Source organism: Mauremys reevesii, linkage group 10 (assembly GCF_016161935.1).
Source record: "Mauremys reevesii isolate NIE-2019 linkage group 10, ASM1616193v1, whole genome shotgun sequence".
Classification (NCBI taxonomy): Eukaryota; Metazoa; Chordata; order Testudines; family Geoemydidae; genus Mauremys; species Mauremys reevesii.
In genome coordinates, this window is record NC_052632.1 from 74,040,986 (window position 1) to 74,057,459 (window position 16,474).

General features: G+C 42.1%; 1 protein-coding gene and 1 long non-coding RNA gene across 8 annotated transcripts in view; one reads left to right on the plus strand and one right to left on the minus strand.

Moving 5' to 3' along the window:
- LOC120373761 overlaps positions 1 to 8,008 on the plus strand; it is a 51,716-nt gene extending 43,708 nt beyond the window's left edge. The window contains exons 2-3 of the long non-coding RNA XR_005585699.1: positions 6,344 to 6,510; positions 7,791 to 8,008. This is a non-coding gene — a long non-coding RNA (uncharacterized LOC120373761). The remainder of the gene's footprint in view (positions 1 to 6,343; positions 6,511 to 7,790) is intronic.
- MAD1L1 (mitotic arrest deficient 1 like 1) overlaps positions 1 to 16,474 on the minus strand; it is a 502,922-nt gene that overhangs the window by 323,030 nt on the left and 163,418 nt on the right. The gene's annotated exons all lie outside the window — the stretch shown is intronic.

Consider the following 16,474-nt stretch of genomic DNA (forward strand, 5'->3'; position numbering starts at 1 on the left):
CTTCACACCTTTTTTCATTACTACAAATGTATATGCCATGTCTTGAGGATAATCTGAAGGCCTATTTGGGGTTTGTTAGTCATTTGATATATGCTGTCTTTCAAGATGATACATATGTATAAAAAGTGCATTTTTAAATCCATAACTAACTTAATTTTATACAAGAGCTGGCTCAAGTAAGTTGGACCAGAAACACACATTTTTATCACTTTGAGTAGTGTTGACCAACTCAGGCACAGAATAGTCATCACAATAGAGAGCCCAGGAATGGTGGCAACAAAGTGGAAGAACTTCAGAATCCTGTGTCAACTCCTCAGTACCGCCCGCTTCTACACACAAACCCAAACTGCTTTCTTCACATTATATCACAGGTCTTAATTACTCAATCTGTTGTCATGTTCCACGTAGATGCAATTCTAATAAGCCAGGGCAGCTGTTGAATAGTTGCTGGAAACCAATTAACCCAGTGCTGCATTTTGTCATATTTCAGAACAGTCTCAAACTGCATTCAGATTTAAAAAAAATTAAACCTATTTTAACAGAAAACCTCTGGCAGCAGTATCATCTGTGAGCTTTCTGAATGCCACAATCAATTTTCACATGACCTACTTTTCTTCGGTGCTTGAGTAGTGTCAAGATTTACATTTCTTAGAAGTTAGTGAACATACTAGGGTCTGAATAAGGAACACAGAACTTGGGGTTTTTTAGTGAGGCTTGAAATGAAGTAGGAACTGAATGAGCTCTGGAAGCAAGCAGGATTGGACTTGATTCTGACAGAAGAGGATGAAAAAGTATAAAGAGTGAAACAGCCCAAAAGATATCTCCATCGCCTTTGCAAGTGAAAAGATTTCCCGCCACCACTCCAGTGTCACCACCACCCCAGTAGAATGTGCTTTCCTCAGAGTTTTACTACTAACACTCCGTGCCAGTGAGTTCACACCAATTAACACGATCTTCCATATGATAATTTTAACTTTGTATCAAGTAAAAAATAGAATAGTCTATATTTATCACCTTGAGATCTATATATATCTATATCTATATATATCTTGACCTGGTTTGACAGACGCCAGCATACAGCAGCTATTATTTACAGTTGTGCAGCATTCCACTCAGGAGACATTCACCAATGCCAGCATTTTCAACCTCCTCCCTTACTTTGATCAGAGTAGAAAAAGGGATGGGGGTAGGTGGCCAGAAATCTACAGATCAACATCTCATGTGGGAAACTGATGTGCAATGATGTTCAGAGCTCAACATCTTGGCCGGTGACAAATAGCGCTTTTATTTAAAAACTACTTTTCTTTTTTTAATGGTTTCTTTTGATTGGTAGAAGAGGCTGAAGTTGTAGCCTCTAATATGATAAATCTGCTCCATTATGCACCTTCCTCTGTTCTTGCTGACCTACCTGTGAGCTGTGCTATTGTGGTAATTACACCAAACTGAGAAGGCAGAGTCTGGCGGCATCAGCCAGCCACTGCCTCTTGTCATAGCCGATGCATTCCACAGAGAGATGGCCATTATGTGTTACATTTCTGCTTGGGAATATACAAAATTATTTAAATAGGAGTTTCCTTGTAGCAAACAGTAACTAAAGCTCCTTTGACTAACGCAGCACGAATGGCACACTTATCCAAAGCATAGAGCTGCCATGGGATTTGCACTGTTCCCCGAGAAGATGCTCTAAACAGGAAAAGCATCGGCTCAGGGAGAATAAAAGGCACAGTCGCTCCAAACTGGGGATGAAGAAGAGGGGAAAAAGGGGTGACAAGCTTGGCATTTGTTCTGGGAGCAAATGAGAGAACTAAAGGTAAGGTTTTACTTAAAGGAATTGCAGAATGAATTACTTCCAGAGGACTGCTCTGAGCAACAGAAATTCTGTCAAATGCTGTCACATAGCCTTAAATAAGAGGCTTTGATCATTCTCGCTCTCTCGAGTGCATATTCACGCCTTAGTCAGAAAAAAGGAAAAAGGGGAAAATCATGGGGTGGATTAGGAGAGAGAGGGGAAGAGATGCCACTGGAGTAAGCAATGCCATTTGTGTTTTCACATTCACTTCATGCAAAAGGTCACAACTCCTCCCCTCATCCCCCTTTTCCATTTTTAAACTAGTGCCTGAGGCAGCTCACAAGCACCTCTCTTCCAGGCACCAAAACTCCCACAAACCCTATCTTAATAAACACCTTCACAACGGAGAGGGATAAAAGCATTTTGTTTTGATTTCATTATATTTCCTGAAATTGCTTTTCTCTTTCTGTATTTTTTTCCTCAACGCTAAGTTGCAGCTGGCCTCCTTAGGGATAATGCAACAATATTTCTGAAAAAGTCAGCTTTCTAATAACACTACAAATGGTATTTCCCAGTAACAAAATAGGCAGGACTTTTGCTTTTTTTTTAAATGACTATAATAGAAATGTCAGCCCAGGAAGGTCGCCTCAAAGGGCAATATATTAACACCTGAAAATTAAATTTTAAAATGAAAAGGAACTTTTCCTCATTTGTGAAAGTGAATCTTACGAAGTAGAGCAAATGTTAAATTAGTAAGAGTGAGCAAGCGCCTGCCGTCTGTTCCACCGGTGTGCCTCCCAAAAAGCAGAAGTAGCTAGATGCTTTTTTTTTTTTTTTTTAATAAAGTTAAAATGGGAAATGTTAAATTAGAGCTAAAATGACTTTGGTATTTACACAGTTAATGGATCACTACTTCTTTCAGCATGCACTCTGTGGATGCTCACTTTATATAGCATAAATTGGAGTAAATTACTGCACACTCATGCAGTTTCTTAAATTAAATCCTCACATTTAGCACATGGAATTAATCCTCATAACGCCTATCCAGCCCTCCAAACAGACCCACCCAGCTGCTGGGTAAGTATTGGGCCTTCTGCCCTGCTGACACCCATACCTTTCCATGGGGAGAGATAGGAGGAGGGAGAAGGGATCCCTGCTGTTGCACCTGCTGTTCCCAAGAGGATGCGACTCACGCTGCCACTCACACAGATTTCTAATCAGCACCTGCAGCTCTGGCTGCCACATTCTCTCTCCAGGGCATCTACCTTCAAGATAGGCACGGGTGGTCCTAGCTAGCCATAAGAATAGCCATACTGGGTCAAACCAAAGGTCCATCAAGCCCAGAATCCTGTCTTCTGACAGTGGCCAGTGCCACATGATTCAGAGAGAATGTACAGAACAGGGCAATGGTAAGGAATCCATCCTCTGTCATCCAGTCCCAGTATCTGGCAGTTGGAAGTTTAGGGACACCCATAGCCCTGACCATCTTACCTAATAGCCATTAATGGACCTATGCCACATGAACTTATATTTTTTTTCTTCAAACCCAGTTAGACATTTGGCCTTCACAACATCCCCTGGCAATGAGTTCCACAGGCTCACTGTGTGCTGAGTGAAGATGTATTTCCTTTTATTTGTCTTAAACTTTTTGCCTATTAATTTCATTGGCGATACCCCCAGTTTGTGTGTTATGTGAAAGGGCCTATATAGCACTTCCCTATTCACTTTCTCCACACCATTCATGATTTTATAGACCATTATCATACCCCTCATTAGTTTCTCTTTTCAAGGCTGGCAGTCTCAAATCTTTTGAATCTCTCCTGGTATGGAAGTTGCTCCATATCCCTAATCATTTTTCATGCCCCATCTCCATACCTTTTCTGTTTCTAATATATCTCTTTTGAGATCGGGAAACCAGACATCCCATGCATTTATATAATGGCATTATAATATTTTCTGTTTTATTAGCTATCCCTTTCCTGGTGGTTCCTAACATTATTAGCTTTTTCTTTTGACTGCTGCTGCCCATTGAACAGATGTTCTCAGAGAAGTATCCTCAATGACTCCAAGATCATCTTCTTGAATGGTAACTGCTAATTTAGACCCCATCATTTTGTATGTATAGATGGGATTTTTTTTCCAGTGTGCAATACTTTGCACTTACCAACATTGAATTTCATCAAATTTAATCTTCCATTTTGTTGGCCAGTCACTTAGTTTTGTGAGATCCCTTTGTAACTTTTCACAGTCAGCTCTGGACTTAACTATCCTGAGTAATTTTGTATCATCTCCAAACTTTGCTACCTCACCGTCACCTCCTTTCCCAGATCATGTATGGATATGTTGAACAGCACTGGCTCCCATATAGGTCCATGGGGGACCCTGCTATTACTCTCTCCATTTTGAAAACTGACCATTTATTCCTAACCTTTGTTTCCTATTTTTTAACAGCTTATTGATCTATGAGAGGAAATTCTCTGTCCCATGACTGCTTACTTTGGTTAAGAACCTCTGGTGAGGGTGTGACGTTGCACTCTATATGATTTTATGAAAATATGCTAATGAGTTTAAATAAAATGTAACTGGAATATGCTTCATGCAAAAGGTCTCTTGCAAGGAATCATTACAAAGCTTATAATCTACTGAGTGTGGTCATCCTAGTTGTATCAATGTACCACTCTTGTATCTGAAACTAGAAATATGAAATATAACTCTGAGGGCTTATTGTAATTATGCAAAGTGTGGGCCATTAATGGTGATTTGGAATCTTGATGACTCCCATTAACTAGGACAATTGTCTGCCGATAGCTTGGTTTTACTTGTAATTCTCCCTGTATACATGTGTGCTGGCAAGTGGGTAATGAAGTCTTACATTGACATGTGATCATGGCACCTGAACTGGAATTCATCTTTAACCTGGTGCTTTTCCACCGAGAAGTAGCTAGATGCTTTTTTTTTTTTTTAATAAAGTTAAAATGGGAAATGTTAAAGAAGGAGGGGGTGGGAAACCAGAGAGGGACAAAGGACTCCTGCCTTATACAAAAGATATATAAATGGGTGGAACAGATCAAAGAGGGGAGCCATCATGAGGAATTCCCTAGCTACCACCTGAGCTGGAACAAGGACTGTACAGAGGAAAGGACTGTGCCCAGACTACGAAGGCATCCAGTCTGTGAAAGAGACTTATTGAAACATCTCTCAGGGTGAGATTTTATCTGTACTCAGTTGTATTAATGTATTAGGCTTAGATTTGCGTGTTTTATTTTATATCACTTGGTAATTCACTTTGTTCTGTCTATTACTACTTGGAACCACTTAAATCCTACTTTCTGTATTTAATAAAATCACTTTTTACTTATTAACTGAGAGTATGTATTAATGCCGGGGGGCATATAGCTGTGCATCTCTCTCTATCAGTGTTATAGAGGGTGGACAATTTATGAGTTTACCCTGTATAAGCTTTATACAGGGTAAAACAGATTTATTTGGGGTTTAGACCCTTGGGAGTTGGGCCTCTGAGAGTTAAAGACAGAAACACTTCTGTTAGCTGCTTTCAGTTTATGCCTACAGCTGTTAGGGGATGTGGTCCAGACCTGGGTCTGGGTTTGCAGAAAGCTAGTGGGTCTGGCTCAAACCAGGCAGGGTGCCGGAGTCCTAAGCTGCCAAGGCAGGAAAGCAGGGGCAGAAGTAGTCTTGGCACATTGGTTGGCAGTTCCCAAGGGGGTTTCTGTGATCCAACCCGTCACAGAGGGACCTTGTCAAAGGCTTTCTAAAAGTTCAAGTACACTATATCCACTGGATCATCCTTGTCCACATGCCTACTGACATCTTTTAAAAAACTGTTATAGATTGGGGAGGCAGGATTTCCCTTCACAAAACTGTGCTGACTCTTCAACATATCATAATCCTCTATCTGTCTGATAATTCTGTTCTTTACTATAGTCTCAACCAATGTTCCTGGTATTGAAGTTAGGCTTACCGGCCTGTAATTGCCAGGATTGCTTCTGGAGCCTTTTTTCAAGAATCCATGTTACATTAGCTATCCTGCAGTCATCTGCTACAGAGGCTGATTTAAGCAATAGGTTACATGCCACAGGTAGTAGTTCTGCAATTTCATATTTGAGTTTCTTCAGACCTCATAGGTGAATAACATCTGGTACTGGTGACTCATTACTGTTTATTTTGTCAATTAGTTCCAAAACCATCTCTACTGAACCTCAATCTTGGACACTTCCTCAGATTTGTCACCTAAAAAGAATGGCTCAGGTATGGGGATCTCCCTCACATCCTCTGCACTGAAGACCAATGCAAAGAATTCATTTAGTTTCTCCACAACAGCCTGGTCTTTCTTGAATGCTCCTTTTGCACCTCAATCATACAGTGGCCCTACCAACTGGCAGGCTTCCTGCTTCTGATGCACTTTAAAAATTTGCTGTTGGTGTTTGTCTCTTTCGCTAGCTGTTCTTCAGATTCTTTCTTGGTCTGTTTTATTATACTTTTATACTTGACTTTCTAGAAGAACTGCTTTTCTACTTTATGTCTCCCCTTTTACAGGCAGCAGCACAAAAGAATGAGAGCTTTGCAGTGCACTCCCCCTTGTGGTGAAAGCTTCAAAGAATGAAGAAGCAACAGCCAAGTCCTGGTGAAGCAGAGAGAAATGGCAGATTCAACAGCCAAAACATGGAATGCCACAGCAGTTCAACAAAATGCCGGCTTTCTAGGTAAATTCCATTGATTGCAGTCAGAGTACACATGACCTTCACCCAAGACCAAACAGCAAGTCAGTGTCAAAGGCAGAATTATAATTTAGTCAATTTTTGCTCCCAGGCCTGTGCTCAGTTCAGTATACCAAGGATTCTCAAGCATTTTCACAGTATGGTTCACAACTTAATAGGCACTGCCTCTCCAGTTACTGACCATCTCCTGTGCAATTCACTATCTCATCCTATAGCTTTGTGGCAACTAGACAACTCCTTACACAGAGAAGTAATTTTAGGAAGATATTTACCCAATTTATTCTTAGACATTTAAGATGAATGCCTGCTGAAAATAAGGAGTGGCAGCTAGAATCCTATGACTAGCCAGATCTCCACAGACCACCAGCAACTAGTGCCCCACACAGCTCAGTGCATACTAAACCATTCTGCCTTCTCTGTTGGAAATACTAGCGTGGAAAATACTCATGAATAGGGACCATTTAATTTCTCTTTTATACAACAAGTTAGGGTCAAAGATGATTTATCCTGTGTTTCTTTAAAAAAAAGTTACTAACATTCCGCAACTGCTCTCTGAGATGTGTTGCACATGTCCATTCCACTCTTCATGTCTGAGCATTCCATGCACGATTGTCAGAAATTTTTCCCGCAGTGCTATCTGTCAGGGTGGCTCAAGCTCTCTGTGCTGTTTCATGCTGCTGCATACCAGTGTAAAGAGCCCAGCCACTCCAGAGATCCCTCAGTTCCTTCTTGCCTGACAACTCCAGTGCAGAGGGGTAGGCCAGCAGGTCATGGAATGGACATGTGCAACACATCTCAAAGAACAACAGTTACAGAAGGTTAACAACTGTTTTTAATTCTTTGAATGATTACACATGTGCATTCCACTCTTGGTGACCCACAAGCTGTCAGGTAGGAGTGAAAGGCGTCTATAAACACACAGACTGGAGTACAACTCATCCAAATTTAGCATTGTGCCTACAGTGCTGAGTGATGGCATAACAGGATGCAAAGGTGTGGAACGAAGACTAGATTGCCGCTCTACAAAATTTCCTGGACAGGGACTTGTACAAGAAATGCAACTGAGGCAGCTAGTGATCTTGTGGAACACAAAGTCACTTTGCTTGGTGGGGAAATGCCTGCCTGATCAAGTCCCAGGACAACCCCAAAGACTTTAAAGTCACCCTAGAGTCATTCAAGCCATGGAGCTTAGAGTCTGTTTGCTCTGAAAAAAGTGAAGATCCGTCAAAGGGCTGATCTTGTATTGTTTGTTGGACCTCTTGCAGAAGCCCTGAGGACTCCATCCAAAAGCTCCTGTGCATGGAAACCACAGAAGCCATGGTCCTAGCAGCCGAGTATGCCACATCTTGTGCAGCCTGCGGTGAAGTTCTCACTACAGATTTCTCCTCATAAACTAAAGTGGAGAACTCCTGTCTAGCGCTGTCTGGCAACATGTCCCTAAACTTTAACACCGAGCCCCAAACATTAAAATCATAATGTCCCAAAAGGGCTTTTTGGCTGGCAATTCTGAATTGCAACCTGTCAATAGAATAAACTTTTCTACCAAGAAAGTCTAAGGTGTTTTTTTTTAGTATCAGAGGAGTAGCTGTGTTAGTCTGGATCTGTAAAAAGTGACAAAGAGTCCTGTGGCACCTTACAGACTAACAGATGTATTGGAACATAAGCTTTCATGGGTGAATACCCACTTCATCAGATTTTTTTTATTATCCTTTGATGTGGGGGTTGCTGCCTGTTGGCCCTGCCATTCCTATTCATTGGCTGCTACCACCACCAGAGAATTGGGGGTTGAAGGGGATTGAGAAAATTAGAGTGGGTCACAACTGAGGATGCCAAATACAGAACAAACTGCTGAGAAACAGGGCAGATACACCCCAAGACTGGAGGCTAATCCCCCATAGGATATACCAAACCAGCGACAAAAGTAAATTTCTGTTTTACCATGCTGGCTAACAAGAAAACAAAGGCAGTTTCCTCAGGCATTCCAGTTCTTATATCACCACCAAAAACACTGGATTCAGAGATGAGTGGTTCTTTACAACCAGTCCCATCAAATAATAGGTTCTTCTGATCTCAAAGGACCAGCCACACACCCAGGTCAATATATAACTTATATCTCACCCCAAAAAAATCACACTGATGCCAATCCTTTAGTACCTAAAATCTAAAGGTTTATTCATAAAAAGAAGGAAAAGTGAGAGTTAAAAAAATCAAATTGATACAATAATTGCAAAGTTCTTGGTTCAGGCTTGTAGCAGTGATGGAATAAACTGCTGATTTAAGTCAAGTCTCTGGAATACATCCACAGCTTGGATGGGTCATTCAGTCCTTTGTTCAGAGCTTCAGTCTGTAGCAGTTCCTCCAGAGGTAAGAAGCAGGATTGAAGACAAAATGGAAGTGTTTCCAGGGCCTTTAATAGCTTTTGCCATGTGGAGGGCATCCCATTGTTCCAACTGTGGAAAATTATGGCAACAAGATGGAGTTTGGAGTCACATGGGCAAGTCACATGTTCATGCCCAATTTTGCTCACTCATTGCAGGAAGCCATTACCTACACTCCAGAAATAACGTCTACATGACAGTCCACTCAGTGTAGAGGGGCGTCTCCCATCAGCCACTTCATTTGAATAGTCCCTCCAAGATGTACTGGCTAGCTACCTTGTGGGTGGTACCCCAGGAGCAAACATTCAAAATCCAAGTACAGAGCCAATACAACATAGGAGGCGCCCTCCTGATCAATGTCGAAGCACTCGGTGCTGAGTCAGAACGGCTAGGCTTTGACAGAGGTCTCAGGGTGACCTCCATGAGCAAAAACTTTAGCCTGGCTATTCTGTCTTTCTTTGTCCTTGGCTTAAAGTCTTTGCAAATCTGGCAACGATACTGAAAATGAGCTTCCCCTAAACACTTCAAGCAGCTTGAGTGTGGGTTGCTCATTGGCAACCGCCAAGCACAAGAAATGTAGGGTTTGAAGCCTGGTGACCAAGGCAGCCCTCAGACCCGAGAAACAGAAACCCCAAAACTAGGGATTGGAAAAGAATCTAACCCTGTCTACAATATTAATTAAATACTTATCAGCTAGGCAAGGTAAGCCATGCAATTCCAACAGCCATCATGGGGAGGTAAGAATGGTGTGTGTGGTGAGCGCACACCAAGAGTGTAATGCACATGTGCAATCACTCAAAGATGAATTATTTTTCTTCTAAAATATTAATCAAATATTCACAACAGTCGAAAAGAGGTGCTGCAAACAGGCACTGAACAAGAAAGTTATTACTGAACAATACTAGGTGGAGAGCCATTCTAAAACCCCTTAAAATTCAACGGTGAACCCTTGGACATTGTTTGAAAGAAAGATACTCTGACTGGCTGACGATGGAGTGTGTGAGGTGTAACTCTACTAGAGCCTCCTATCGCACATGAAATAAGCCAATTGTGCAATCGCTTGATTGTCTCTCTCCCCACTTCTTTTTTTATTCTTTTTCTTTTAAACTCTGCTAACCCAGTTTTACGTCTGAGGACTTAAAAGCACAGAAGTCGAGGAATTCAAAGTTGTAGTCGTCACAGCGAAGGTAACTCTCTAAATGGCACACAGATACTAACACCTTCATGCTTATGCTAGAACTGTGTAAACCTCTCACACAGCTGATCCCCTCTCGTAGACACAATGGCCATTGTGACATTCTATATCTTGGAGGAGAATCCTGTAACCCCCATATTCCTTATTTATATATAATTATGATCTTGCATATAAAGCAGGCAGTGTGAGGTATCGGGGAAAAGTTATGATCTGCTGAAAGTCACTGTTCTATCTAAATATGTATATCATTAATGCACATGAAGTTATGAGAGTGTGTTGTATGGTTGTCACTAAAATATGCTGTGGGTTTGAGAAGCGCTCAGATATTAGCTCCCCAGAGACAACAGAAAGAAAAGTAACCAATGCCCGAGGGGGTGTCAAAGAACCATCAATAGCCATTGTACAATTCAATGACTCACCAGCATAAGGCCACACCAAGGGATTGCTCAATTTTGCCTAGGGATTCAGCAATGCCCACCAGACATGCCTGGACTCCAAGCACATGGGACTGAGCCTATAAAACAGAACACAGGGGCCCCATGCTTGGCCTTTCTCCTGCCCTCACCTATGCTGCAAGCAACAAAGACAATGAGAAGACTCCAACAGAGGAGACTGCCCAGATTTAAGGGACAAACCTGTATATTAAGGATTGCAATATCCAGTGGGATGAGAAGAACTGCTTAATCTAGATGTTGCCCAGTCTAACAGGGTTGAGAATTTAGACTGCCTGCTTATATTTTATTTTATTTCATTTCGGTAACTAACTCTGACTTTTTAACCTACCACTTATAATCACTTAAAATCTATCTTTTGTGGTCAATAAATGTGTTTAATGGTTTATCTTTAACAGTGAGTTTGCCTGAAGTATCTGGTGAATCTGCTCAGGTTTCCAAAGGTTGGTGTATGTCCACTTTCCATATGAAGTGTTAAACCAACTAACAAATTTGCGCTGCTCGTCTTGAAAAGTGCAAAACGGTATATTCCTATGGTACGAGCCTGGGAGCTGGGGGGATTTGGCTGGTGCCTCACGCTGTGTGATTCATGAGTGACTCTGGGAGCATTCATGCAATCTAGCTGGGTGTGGGACTCCACATATGGTTGTGCTGAGTGATAACAGCACCTGGAGGGGGTTGCTGCTTGTCACTAGCAAAGCATTGTGAGAGATAACCCAGGCTGGAGAGTTAAGGGGGGTACAGCAGGTACAGCGGTCCCACAGTCCCAGGCTGCACGCCAGGGATCCCATCACAACCATGTTCTAAATGCTTTTAGATCCTGCCCAAAAATCATTCCTTTCCCGCACTTACCCCTTAGATGCTGCCCAAGCCATTCCCCACCCACTTCAATCAGCTACTGTAATTACCAGCTCACCCTCAGCCTTCATCTTGCTCACCAGATGTCTCTGCTGTCTGCCCTACTTCCCTCAACTGCAGCTCTTCCTCCCCAGTCTACTTCCCAGCAGTCTTCTCTTCTATCCCCACTCACCACCTTTCATAATTCAAGACTTGGGGGCTTAAGAAATAAACTGCACAGAACATGCAGCAAGAAAGCACAGGAGATGCATAAAAAGGTTGGTTGCTGAGAGAACCATAACTTTGAATTGCCTGACTGGTGTGTTTAAATTCTCAGCCATATCATTGGATTAACCTAGTTTTCTTTTATTGAATATAAAATGTTTTAGCTTTTGAGGCCACAAAGACCTTTATTGAGGGGAAATGTGGAGACTGAAGGTCAAATAAATTCCTCTTTTATGAGTGTATTTCTAATATTCATAATCTAGCCTCTTAGAATATATTAATGTTCCTTTGCTAGGAGAAAACAAAACCTAGTCATCATGTAGGGAGAAGGAATCTTACTTCTAAACCCCTGAGAACAGACCCCACGGTTTATAGCACATTTAAAAGGCTCTAAACACCTTTGTTGTAATTAAAAACACTGTCAGATACACCATCAGTAAAAGGTACGAGCTTGTGTTTATAAAACAGAACAGAGACAGTAATTTAGCATCTCTCTGCATAGAAATCATCTCTGATATTTGCTATAAGTACTTTTGCGCACTTTGATGCAAATCCAGAACTCAGCGCAAGCTGCTGGAGCTAAGCACTGGGCAGATGCACAGAGGCCAAGAAGAAGAACTCTCTTCCCAGAGCAATGGCTGGAGAACTCTGTGGGCCCTTTCACGGCTCCCCGCTTACAGGGAAAGTCAGAGAAGACCTGTGTAGCAGTAAATCCCCTGACTCTGCCCCTTCCCAGCATAGCAGATACCACCTGGATGCTTCCCCCAAATCCTGCCCTCCACTGTGCTTTACAATCACCCTAGATCAGGAAACCTCCAAGGTTAGAGTCAGAGCAGGATTTACCCTCTAGCCGTGAAAAATTAGGACAATAAAATGAATCAGTTATGTGAGATATTACCAAGACAAGTCTGAGCAGTATTAGTATAGAAGAACAGACTACAGCCCAAGATTTCAAACTGCTCTAGTGGTTATACGACTGTTGTTGTAGCCGTGTTGGTAGAGCCCTACACACGCACGGACATCTGCTTTATATATGCAGATATCCGCATCTGTGGACCATTTTTGCAGATCATAGATGGATGCGGATCCAAATTTTATATCTAAAGTCCTGCAAATCAGTGGCTATCCACTTTATATCTGCAGACCATTTTTGCAGATCGGATGCAGATACACATTTTGTATCTGTGGAGGGCTCTACGTGTTGGTCCCAGGATATTAGAGAGACAAGGTGGGTGAGGTAATATCTTTTATTGGACATAAGCTTTCGAGCTTACACAGAACTCTGTGTAAGCGCAAAAGCTTGTCTCTCTCACTAACAGGGTTTGGGCCAATAAAATATATAACTTCCCCCATCTTGTCTCTCTAATGGTTATAGTAAGTGAAGCAAAGGTAGAAGGAATCATTTCTGGTCTGGAGACCACTTCTGGCCCTAGAACTGCATGAAGATGTACATGTGAACCAGAATGCCAGTCCGATAAGAAAGCAAGTGATGGAGCCTTCAAGAGTAATTCTGTTGCAGACTAACAAGAGCCTAACAGAACTACATTCCACTGTCACTTCCTTAGCTGGGAAGTAGAGGAACTAAATGAAATCAGAGTCAGGTACAAACATCATGGAATCAGGCAAATAGATTAGGCTTACAAAGGAAAAATGAAGCAGTAGAAAAGCATGTCTGTATCAGGGAATATTGATTTCTCTTCCCCACTCAAAGCACTTCAGGTCTCCAACTAGGTATCCATTACAATATTTTCTTTTTAATTTGAAGATGCTTCCTCCTTCCAATTATACTTGTTCTCGCATACTGCCCCAAAATTACTGCAAACAACTTCCTCCCAGAACACATCCCTTTCATCTCATCTGTTCATTCGCTCAAATAAAGAGATTCTGCAGATGTATTGGTGAATGATATTAGTGGCTCTCTTGAAACAGCCTTTTTCAAATAGTAAAATGGTTTGTGTTCATCCAATTCTAGAAGCAATTTCCATTAGCTTAATATAGTCATGATATTTTATCAGGGCAATTATACTCTTAGCTATCAGTAACAATTAAACCCTTAGACTGGAGTTGTTTAATAAAGGTCTCAAAATAAAAATCAGACATTAAAAATACAGTATATTTAAATGTCAAGCATGCAAATAAGAACTTGCAATGAATATAACGAAGCACAAAGTATAAATCAGCATAACTTATTGTGGCACTGTCTAAGACTATTCTAAGATTACATTGAGCATATTGTGTAATGCTGATCACCGCATTATGGGAAGACTAATGCACAGATTGTAATGGGGCATTGAGAGTAACCAAAATGATTCCTGGGGCTGTTGAGTTTAGTTTGCGAGGGAAACTGGGTGCAGAAAGAATAGCCTTATTTGGTTTCTACTGCTTTATTTAATAAAAACATTCCATATGCCATTGAGAAGAGTGGTATATATGATACTAAAAGAGCAAAGATTAATTGATGTTATTGATGCAAATCAATAACATAAAACTTTTCTTTCTACAGCATTCTCCATGCACATCACATCCCCAAATGCTTTACCCTTGAGCTCCATTACGTATTTATCAAGCTAAACAAAACAGAGGCAGACAGAAATTCAGAGGTACACCCACAAAAGACAATATCAAAATCTGAGATCTGAAGAGTGATTTGGAATTGGAATCAACAATATAGATAAAGAAAAGCTGTTCCAAATGGCAGGAGCGTCAGAGGATAAGCTTGTACTAAGCATGGCAAAATAGTTGGGAGAGATGAATTGGCCAGTCCCACACATGAAAAGGGAGAGGAAGAGAAATGACAGGCCAGGTTTCTGTGAGCCCTCACAGGAGAAAGTCCTTAGGGAGAGGAGGCACCCACAACCCCATTCCACTTGGGAGCCAGTTGGCAGAATTGGTGGGCCAAGGAAGGGAACATCTTCCAGGAAACAGTGCACAGGACTAGGAGACAGGAGTCATGGGTTCTATTCTCAACTGCACACAGTGCCCTGCTACATTACCTTTAGTAAGTCACTGCCCCCCTACGCCTCAGTCTCCCCATCTGTGAAATAAGGATAATAATGTGTACCTTCCTTTGCACAGTATTTTCAGATTCAATCATGAGTACAGACTATGTATTAAAGAAGAGGAGTGGCCAATCTCATTGAGTACCTTTCCTAAGGAGCCCTGGTAAATCCTCCTGGACAGGGTGGTCATCCCACAGGTGAAGACCTCTGAATGCAGCTGCCACCCAAACACAGAAGGGGTAACCCTTGCTCCAGGGGTGTCCCTGGCCTGGAGTCTGTGAAGCACGGGGGGCATGTTCAGAAAGAGTTTTCAAAATAAGGAGTGGAATTTCGTACTCAATCAAAACGTGAAGGGAAGGCAGCTGAGTTGTCTGAAAATATGGCTGATGTGGTCAAGCCTCTTTGCGTGTACAAAAAAATTAGGCAAAAGCATTGTGTGGCTGCTAGAATCTGCAGAGCTCAGACTTATGGTGGGAGTGGCAAGGTCAAGATGAGAGAAAATAAAAGCCTGGGGCAAGGGTTTCAGCGGAGGAAGAGTTGAGACTCAGCAAAACACAAGCCAGTGTTCAAGATGATCCATAATAGATCATAGACTGAATCAGAGGTGGGAGCCAGCTTAGAAACCATTACTACTTATTTCATTAAGGACCAATGGGGAGCTTGTCACTATTCAAGATGCAGAAGAGAAGGCATGATCCCTGCCTCAAGGAGCTTACAGTCTAAACAGAATTGCACCACAAAATGCACTGGGAGACCCAGAGGAAAGTTTGTTGCAGAGCTTTTGTTTAACCAATCCATCCGTTATACTGAAAACAATCAAGTTGGCAGAGTTAAATATGTTCACAGCCCAGATAAAATTATAGATCAGTATAAAAGGAGTTATCTCACTGAGCTCCCAGAGTAGGAAGAACCTTTTTGACTCCTCACGACCAGCTGCAAGAAAAGAGCATTCACTATCCCAAGGAAGAGCTGGCCGCAGAGTCCAATGTGGCAAAGATACCAACAGTGTTATTCTGAATCCTTTGCAGCTACAAAACAAATCAGGTGGTAAATCAAGTCAGGAATTCTGAATCTGCCATGCTTAAGAACACTTTAATCACTCGGCTCAATTTCTAATGGATCTCTGCAGTTCTAGGCTCTGAGACTCACTCATACAGTTAGTATTGACTTTTGAGAAGATGCCTTCCAGGGACAATCTGTGTAAATCAGCCAGTGTGTTAGTTAATCAATACTTACTTAATCCTAAACTCAAACCACCACCATACAAATTATGTCTCACTAAAAGTAAATTTATAAGCAGAACACATGATATGGTTGAACACACTGAAAGGAGAATGGAAATTTATGGCCTTTCCTGCTGAAAGTGGAGTACCCAAAGGTAGACAATCTACAAACAGGAAGGAGACTCTACAAACAAACAGAACAACATTCAGGAAAATAAGTCTAATCCGCTACATGAGAGCAATGAATAAGACCAGGGCAGTGGAAGTTCAAGTCAAAGTCTACTGTACAGGGATTGATCTAGACCAGTGGTCCCCAACCTTTCTGTCTGGCGGGTGCCAGACGAAGGACCGTGGCGGCAGTGGAGCATCCGCTGAAATGCCACCAAATTTCTGCGGCATTTCGGCGGCGACGCCTCTCGATGACGTCACTTGTCGGCGGCAAGCAGCATTATCGAGAGGCGTCGCCGCCAAAATGTCACAGAAATTCGGGGGCGACGCCTCTCGATGACGCCGCTTGTCAGCAGCAAGCGGCATCATTGAGAGGCGTCGATGTCGAAATGCCGCCGAAATTCGGCGGCATTTTGGCAGACGCTCCACCGCCGACCAGGACGCGGGCGCATTTAGATGCACCACGTTGGGG